The sequence below is a fragment of the Myotis lucifugus genome, unplaced genomic scaffold (assembly GCF_000147115.1).
Source record: "Myotis lucifugus unplaced genomic scaffold, Myoluc2.0 scaffold_9, whole genome shotgun sequence".
NCBI lineage: Eukaryota > Metazoa > Chordata > Mammalia > Chiroptera > Vespertilionidae > Myotis > Myotis lucifugus.
In genome coordinates, this window is record NW_005871057.1 from 14,049,468 (window position 1) to 14,059,073 (window position 9,606).

Here is a 9,606-nt window from a genome sequence, read left to right on the forward strand (position 1 = left end):
GAGAAGAGAAGAGAAGAGAAGAGAAGAGGAGAGAAAAGAAGAGAAGAGAAACTGTTAGAGATTTGGGAAGCAATTAGTTGCCATTACTCTTGGAAGATCTTCATGACAGGATAGTGACAGGCAGTTAACAATTGCCAGATGTGTCTGGTGGTGTCCTGCTTGTCCTTGACCTATGCTCCTCTGGATTCAGCTCTTCATTTAGGCCGCTGGACATTCTGAAAAACAATGTCCCCAGGACCACCAACAGATGATTAACTGAGGGTCCTCAGTGGTGGTAGCTACACAGAGGCAACAGCTTTCAACAGACCTCTCCACATCCCTTTCCTGGTCTCACCTCTGTGACTAGACTTGCCTGGCTTCTCAGATTTTCTAAGTTAGCTCCAGCTTGACTTCCTATACCGGTGCTTTGGGAGGACAGGTTAAAGACTCTTTGGCTGATCCTCCAACTCACTGTTCAAGACCTATACTTACCCAGCTCTTCCAGAAATTATGTCAGATCAATTTCTTATAATAATCAATCCTTAACATTCAAAATGTTCTGCTTCCTTGACAAAACCCTAGCTAATTCATAATTCAGACTTTTATAAGTAGGCGATTTTATCTTAAAAACCTAAAACATGTGGTAATGGCTTGGAATTTGGTGGCAGGTGAAGGATGGAAAGGCAGCAATAAATTTATTAGGAAAGGCTGGGAAAATAGCTAAGACACATTGAAGGTTGGAGAAAGGATGACCTATATTGTGTTGCAGAGAAAAAAATGTCAAAAAACTTGCCTGCAGTAATAGGAAAGTCAGAAAATGTACCTCCTGAACTTCTGGATCTGGCTATTTACTTCCATCTCTACGTAGAATGTTGAAAGTCTCAGTTGGCTTTTAACTGTCTATGATAAGGTGTGGGATGATAGAAAAGAGTTAAAGAAGGAACAGTTCTGTTTACAAGCAGAATGAAAGGAAATACAGAAAGACAAGGACTTACTGCGCTGAAAAATGAAACTACCTTTTGTTCTAAGTATTGCCAGCCAGTAAGAAATCATCAAGATGACATGAGGCCTGAGGCCAAAGAACAAATCAAGGATTTATCTCTAAAGGCCCTTGTTAAGAACGCCAAAAAATTGAAGGTGATGACACATGGAAGCCTAGGCAATATATAGAAGAACCACCCTGCCAATCCACAGAATTGTGAGAAATAGTAAGTCATGTTTTTAAGCTACTAAAAGTGTCAGGGTGAATTGTTGTACAACTCACAAATTCAAGAGTTATTTAGTTCTTTCTAATTCATTTTCTTAAAATAATAAATTTTGAACCAAAATCTACTAGATACATAAATATGAACATGGACAGCCTAACTTCCCCTTTTCCTTTATTCCAGATCAGTTAATAATTTAGTTATCATAAAGATGCTACTCATAATTTGTAAACTAATTTCTGCCACAATTGCACTATACAATTCTTCATAATGATGTATTCCTTGCAGATAATACATATTTTCATTGTAATGGAAGCTTTCTAGAAGTAATATACCCAGTGGTTGAGTATATCATTATTGGATACCATAGTTTGAATGCAAATAACTGCTTGATATGCCAACTGCTTATCATGTACCTTGTCACTTACTTAACTTGTGTATTTCTTTCAGAACTAGAAAATATATGGAGAGTTTCAAACTAATACAAAGAGAAAAAAACTTGATTGCTTATTTTTAAATTCTTAGACACCCTGAGTTTTAAATAATGAGTGAATAAATTTTTGAACAAATTGATTCTCAATTGGCAATTTTTTCATCATTGTTAATCATCCAGTATTGGACTCAATTTGGAAAAAAATATTATAGAAAATGGAGATGGAGGGGTGCCAGTGCTATTTTAAAGATTTGAGGTTTTTTGTTTTTTGGGTGTTTTTTTTTTAATAACTGAAGCTTTTTGCTATAATCAGACTGGCAATTTATTTTTTATAGATTATTATGCAAGCAAAACTGCAGGTGAAGAAAATTGGCCAACTAGTATATTTCTACAGTATAGAGATGTTTTTTCAGTAATGGGGAAGATAAAGTGCTTTATTTTTTTGTGTTTAAAATAAATTATTTTCAAATATAAATGGCAAAGAGTACCATCTAAGTAGCGGTAAAATGAGAAGCTTCTGGGATGATTTAGAAAAGAGCGAGGAGAATTAACTCATGTTCATGGAAAAAGTCAGTGTTATAGGAAGGAACCTTAGGAAGCAAAGTAAGCAAAGTTCCATAGCTGTTTCAATGCCTCTGCTAGTTTTTAAAATACTTTTAAAAAAGAAAAAAAAACAATTATTAGATCAGCATATGTAGAAATTTAGACATATGGCCTTTGGTGTGTATTCCTGGAAGTCAGGTTCCACCCTCAAACAGTTATCAATATCATTCATTGGCTATCAGTCAGCTCCCTGGAAAAGTACAAGAGTGGCATTTGGAAAAGTAAGTGCCTTATAGCAAAACCTAACTTATTTGAGTTAGCTGGCACAGCAAGTATGATAACTTAGAAGTCATTCTCACAGCTGAGTCATCACATTCTCTCCTTGAAATTCCACCTAATTTCCAGAATTATTTTATTTTTATTTATTTTTCTAAAATGTAGTTTTATTGATTTCAGAGAGGAAGGGAGAGGGTGAGAGATATAGAAACATCAATGATAAGAGGGAATCATTGATCAGCTGCCTCTTGCATGTCCCAAACTGGGGATTGAGCCCCCAACCTGGGCATGTGCTCTGATCTGGAATCAAATCCTAGTTCATAGGTCGATGCTCAACCCCTGAGCCATCCAGGCCAGGCTCTAGAATTACTTTACATGAAAGCTATTTATATAATGGGATATTTACAGCTATAGGAATATGTATGACCATAGACTTGAAATAAAAAGGAAAAAAGTGGAGAGGATAAAAGAGGGATTAAGAAAGTTGTGATGTCAGAGAAATGAAACAAATTCATGAGACATGGATTCCTTGAGGCTTGATTTACCTTTTTAAAAATATCAGGGATGCTCTGGATAATGGCAGATCTCTTTTATGACAGAACATCAAGTGATTAAGCACCTACAGACACTATATTGTACTCCTTATTTAGGAAGATGGAACTCATGATCAAAATAAGATGTATATATTTTACCTCTAAAAGAGAAATGCCGGAAGCCGTTCCATCCTTGCTGCTTGACACAGTCACTGCAGGAAAGAAACATCTGCACAGCATATGTTTCAAGGGATCTGGCATATATGGCATACTGTTCTTAATATGTTTGCTCTCCTTAGCGCCATGTGTTTTAACCAAGGTCACCTCTCCGAGAAAGGTTGTTTCCCCAGGTGGGGATTTTTCCCTGAGGTTAGGGAGGGGATAAAATCCCTTAACTAAGTGCCAGGCGGGTAGTTAATTACTTTAACTACAAACAATCCCGCTTAAGCTACATAATCTTTACTCCCTAGAATGGAGATAAGAAACGCCCTAACCTTTGCAATAGAAATTGACAGGATTAAAATCAACTGACTGGTATAAACACAGATGTAACAAGACAATAAACATCAGATTCTGATCAGATCCTAACCAGAACTTGGCTGGAGATCCCGACCAGAACTTTGGCTGGAGATCCTGGCTAGAGGTCCTGACTAGGCTGCTGATCAACTGAAGGCTGTTTCCGTGTCATTCCTTCTTCGCCGACTCCGTCCACACCTTTGGGGACCCCTGGACCTGCTGGGGTTGGACCCCAACATCTGGCGCCCGAACAGGGACCCCTAGGTAAGTCCCCCCGCACTCGGGACGGATAGGACTGCACCATAGGGTGCTGCAGACCCCCCCCCCCCCCCTAGAGGATAAGTAGGGTAAGCCGGTAGTTAGTACAGAACTTAGATTGACAAGATGGGTCATACTGAGTCTAAAGAAAAAAGACTCTGTATTAATCTTTTATGCTTGCTAGCAGAGGAGTTAAGGTTACTCCCAGTCAGACAGAAAGTTTTATAGAAGATGTATGTCAATGGCTTCCTGAGGATGGAACTGTTACTTTAGAAACTTGGACTAAAGTAAGAGAGCAATTAAAGAATTATTACAGCTACCATGGATCTGAGAAGGTCCCGGCAGATACCCTTTCCCTCTGGAATTCAATTCGTGACACCTTGGCACCAGAGGCAGAAACGGCTGAACTTTCTCAAACTTTAAATAGTCCCTCGGCTCCACCTAGAGAGGACACATCATTATTGTCTCCAGCTCAATCTAAGAGCAATTTAGCTATGCCTACTGATCAGAAGGAGAATAAGTATCATAAACATGACCCTTGGTCCTTTCCAGTCAGTAGAGAGGAGAAAAGCCCTCCCATTCAAAACAGGCTCCCTAAATTAGAAAGGAAGCCTAAACCAGGTTCTCCAGCTGGTGGTGGCGCCATTAGTGGGGACACCCCGTACATCAGCGGCAAGATCAGCCTTATCTCCAAGGCGGAGATCCGCTACGAGGGCATACTCTACACCATCGACACCGAGAACTCCACCATAGCTCTCGCCAAAGTTCGGCCCTTTGGTACAGAAGACAGACAAACAGATTGTCCAATACCACCTCGAGATGAAGTCTTTGAGTACATTATATTCCGTGGAAGTGATATTAAAGACCTCACTGCTTGTGAGCCGCCAAAACCACAATGTTCTTTGCCTCAGGACCCAGCTATCGTTCAGTCTTCACTAGGCTCATCTACTTCTTCATTCCAGTCAGTGGGTTCCTATGGACCTTTTGGCAGGATGTCGATGTACAGTCAGTTCAGTCCAAGTTCATTAGTTGAGCAGCAATTTGGTGCTGTTAGTGTTGCTGGAAGCGCCTTGACATCCTTTGGGACAGAAACATCAAACAGCGGTACCCTGTCCCAAAGTAGTGCAGTTGGTTCTGCCTTTACACAGGATACAAGATCTGTCAAAACACAATTATCTCAAGGTTGTTCAAGCCCTCAGTTAGATCCTTTGAGAAAAAGCCCTACCATGGAACAAGCAGTAGAGACTGCCTCGGCCCACTTACCTGCTCCAGCACCTGTTGGGAGAAGGAGCCCTATATCGACCAGGCCTTTACCATCTACCAGCCAAAAGGCAATAAAGAATCAAGAGCACAGGCGAGCTGATATACACAAAGTTTCAAGACCAGAAAATGAGCAACTTAGAAATGATAGCAAGAGACAAATAGATCCAGGTGCTCTTTCAGTTCCAAGGAGAGGGTGTGGGAGTCATCGAGGTGGCAGGGGAAGATTTGGTATTCGGCGAGATGGTCCTATGAAATTTGAGAAAGACTTTGAAAGTGCAAATGCACAATTTAACAAGGAGGAAATTGACAGAGAGTTTCATAATAAACTTAAATTGAAAGTGGAAGATAAACTTGAGAAACAGGAGAAGCCTATAAATGGTGAAGATAAAGGAGACTCAGGTGTTGATACTCAAAACAGTGAAGGAAATGCAGATGAAGAAGATCCACTTGGACCTAATTGCTATTATGACAAAACTAAATCCTTCTTTGATAACATTTCTTGTGATTATAATAGAGAATGGAGACCGACCTGGGCTGAAGAAAGAAGATTAAATGCTGAAACATTTGGAATCCCACTTCATCCAAACCGAGGCCATGGTGGGGGGGTACAGAGGCAGAGGAGGTCTTGGTTTCCTTGGTGGCTGAGGGCGTGGTGATGGTAGAGCTTGTACCTCCACCACCCCTCAAGGATTTTGTAGTGGATTCAGAGGAGGTCATGGGAGCAGGGAATTTGCAGATTTTGAATATAGGAAAGACAACAAAGTTGCTGCATAGTCTACAAACAAGTCTTTGGAAATAGGTGAATTAAACTAAAGCCCTCGTCAATAGAGAGACTTACTTACAGGAACATGGAAGGGACCTGATGTACTTTTAACCTGGGGGAGAGGATATGCTTGCATATTTCCACAGGACGCAGACTCACCTGAGTGGATTCCAGACTATCTAGTCCAACCTTATGTCTCACCGCCCCCCGTCTCCGCCTCACCCTAGTACACCTGACCAGTGCCCATTTGCAGCAGATGTCCAGCCCTGAGCTGGAACAACCTGTCCATTGGGAGGATCACATGTGCCTCCTTTTTGTCTTTCCATATGTCCCAGCTTTGCCCCACATCTCCTTTCCTTTTCCTTTTTCTTTCTTTTTTTTTAAATCTAACTACTTGTTTGCTGGTTCTTTGGCCTTTCTCCTTCTCTCCTGAACACAGCCTTTTCTAGAATCTCCCTACCCTACTGTTCCAGGAAGAGCACCTCTCTTTTCTGGGAGTGTCTGGTATATGCCCCATACATGGAGTTGTCTTGTGCCAAGAGCCTGACATCCTGGGCTGAGAAAGCCCTGTCCCGGGACTCTCCTTTGTCCTGTATTGGCCCCTCTTACCCTCGTGTCAAGAGGGACCCTCTTCTTACAATCCAATTGCCCATAGCTGTTGCCTGAGCCCTCTGTTCATGCTGAGGTTGAAGCCTCATGGTGGCTGGTACCATGGATCTGTCTCTCACCCAATGGTGTGAGCTGGGCCCTCCCTGGAGAAGAAACCTGGGTTCCCCAAGATATGTGATCAATGCCGGGGCCCTGCCAGCAGGCGAGGGGATCCCAAGGCAGTTGCTGGGCATGGAGGCCACGGGGGCATAGGCTACCAAGGAGACAGAACTGAACCTCACATCACCCTGCTTGGCCCCGGAGGATGGCTGGTTAGTCAAAGACGGATAAGATTCCTCAGGGAGGAACAACCTAAGACAGGCACAGTCGCAGAGGGGCCGGCAGGAGAGAACTTGGGGGTCAACAGAGATGGGGCACAGATCCTCACCCCCCCCAACTATGCAGGGGCTTGAACACTCGCCCCTTCTGAGGGAGGTCTTCTGCCCCCATGGCTGCTTCCCGCTTCCCACGCCCAGCTCAGATCGGGACCCAGGTAAAGACAGAGACTGGCTGACAGCAGCTGCCCTCTCACTGCAACAGGACTTGTTTCCCATTTCTACCTTGGACCACAGGGAAAGGGGCAGCTGAAGGAAAGGGCTGTGTCAGGATGCTGCCTTCTTCCCTTTCTTCTCCCTCTTTTTTCTAAACACTTCCATGCCTTGTAGTTCTTTTGCTTTCTCTTCTTTTTCTCTCTACTACCCTCCATCTTCCATATCAGCTGACCCAGAGGGCACAGCTTACTTGTCCTCCGACACCGACACCACCATCAAGCACGGCCCTGATGGACCCTTTGATGCAGCCCTTCAACTTGCTGACGCTTCAGGAAGCCCATCGCCAGTGACGCCGCCTGCTAGCCAGACCAACAAAGACAATCAAACCAATAACTTGAGGACAGCTGAAATCCCTTGAATGAAGAGGCCGGCAACCTTCTACAGGAACGGGGCTCCTTGTGCACTCCATCCACTATGTTTATAGCTATGCTCACTGTCATTGCTTGCCAGTCTTCATCCGAGTCTTAAACAGCCCAATCTGAGAGGTGGCCACTGATTTGCATGCGCTATCATTTAAAAAATAAAAAAGGGGGAATTTGCCGGAAGCTGGTCCATCCTTGCTGCTTGACACAGTCACTGTAGGAAAGAAATATCTGCACAGCATATGTTTCAAGGGACCTGGCTTATATGGCATACTGTTCTTAATATGTTTGCTCCCCTTAGTGCTATGTGTTTTAAGAAAGGTCACCTCTCCTAGAAAGGTTGTTTCCCCAGGTGGGGATTTTTCCCTGAGGTTAGGGAGGGGATACAACCCCTTAACTAAATGCCAGGCGGGTAGTTAATCACTTTAACTACAAACAATCACGCTTAAGCTACATAATCTTTACTCCCTGGAATGGAGATAAGAAACGCCCTAACCTTTGCAATAGAAATTGACAGGATTAAAATTGACTGGTATAAATACAGATGTAACAAGACAATAAACATCAGCTCCTAACCAGAACTTCCTGGAGATCCCGACCAGAACTTTGGCTGGAGATCCTGGCTAGAGGTCCTGACTAGGCTGCTGATCAACTGAAGGCTGTCTCCGTGTCATTCCTTCTTCGCTGACTCCGTCCACACCTTTGGGGACCCCTGGACCTGCTGGGGCTGGACCCCAGCAGAGAAAGTTGAACAAGTTGATATTTTCCATCTCTAGCCCAAAAGTAGAGTTCTATCCTGAAGTCAATTTATCTAAACTAGAAATAATAATCATAAAAACTTATATGAGTATATGCATAACCCATGGACACAGACAATAGAGTGGTGAAGGCCTGGGGCAGGGGAAGAAAAGGCGAGGACTAGAAGGGGTCAATGGGGAAAAAAGGGGACATCTGTAATACTTTCAACAATACAGAAACATTTTTTAAAAGAAAAAGACTGGTTTGCCTGGCCACTGTGGCTCAGTGGTGGAGCATCGATCTATGAACTAGGAGGGCACAGTTCGATTCCCTGTCGGGGCACATACCAAGGTTGTGGGAACAATCCCCAGTGCAGGAGGCAGCTGATTGATGATTCTCTCTCATCATTGATGTTTCTAGTCCTCTCTCTCTCTCCCTCCCTCCGAAATTAATAAAAACATATTTTTAAAAATGATGACATAATAATAATAATAATAATAATAAACATTCTTGGGAAGCTCCTCTGACCAATGGTTATAATGGATTTCTAGTTATTGATTTAATCTGGAGCCAGTGTTCAATAATCCCCTAAGATCTGTGAGGATCCCTTTTACTACTATGTAGTTTCCTAAATGAGTTTTTATTTGCACATTCTTTTGGATAAAGCTACCTCCATAGATATACTTGTGAGTTTATTTTAAGGTCCTTCATGAAGGATACCCATTCATACCTTAAATTGAGACTCGGGTCTTAGATTTGAGGAAGGGTTTTCTAAAATGGTGACTAAAGTCAGGACTCTCTTCAAGTCAAGATGGTTGTCTATTTTATACCTCAAGTAGGACCTTAGCAAACCGACATATTTAGCTTCTGAAAATATCATAATCATTAATCATTAACAAATCTCTCTAAGAACCACATTTAGAATACCAGAGACTTTGTTAACTATTATAAGAAACATCATGTCATGCTCTTCACCATCTCAAAATCCTCCTATATCCAATAGAATTAGGGACCCTATCTCAATTACTGGTATAGAGTCTCTCAGCTCCCACCTGCATGGTAATACTTCCCTTATCAATGTAGATCTCAAGATCATGGTAAAGAGAGTGATCTGGATCCTATACAACATAACTGGTGAGCTCATGATGTTTCAAGCCAGATAAACATATTCCAGCCTTCCTGTCCCTCAAAGTCCTTGTATTTTATCTGATACATTATACCAGAGAAATTTTTATAATTTGATCTCTATTTAAAGGTGGGCTACCATCTATCAGTCAGCACCACAACATTGAATTCAGAATCTCTGATAAATTTGTCAGGTATCAATAAATTCATCCAGATATTTGAGAATCTTTGAAATTAATTTTCACCTTCATTACTAAATTTTTTATTAATAAAATTTAGCAAACTCTGAACGCCTCTTGTATATATGCCTTCTCCTTCTGGATTTAAATTTATAGTTTGTCTCTCATATCATGCTGATATTTTTCTCCAAATAAAATGTAGTCCATATGAAAATAGACTATTTATCCTATTTA

At 41.9% G+C, this 9,606-nt stretch overlaps 1 pseudogene; it reads left to right on the forward strand.

The window, feature by feature from the left end:
- LOC102441470 overlaps window positions 1–5,806 on the forward strand; it is a 37,255-nt pseudogene extending 31,449 nt beyond the window's left edge.
- The last annotated feature ends 3,800 nt before the right edge of the window (window positions 5,807–9,606 follow it).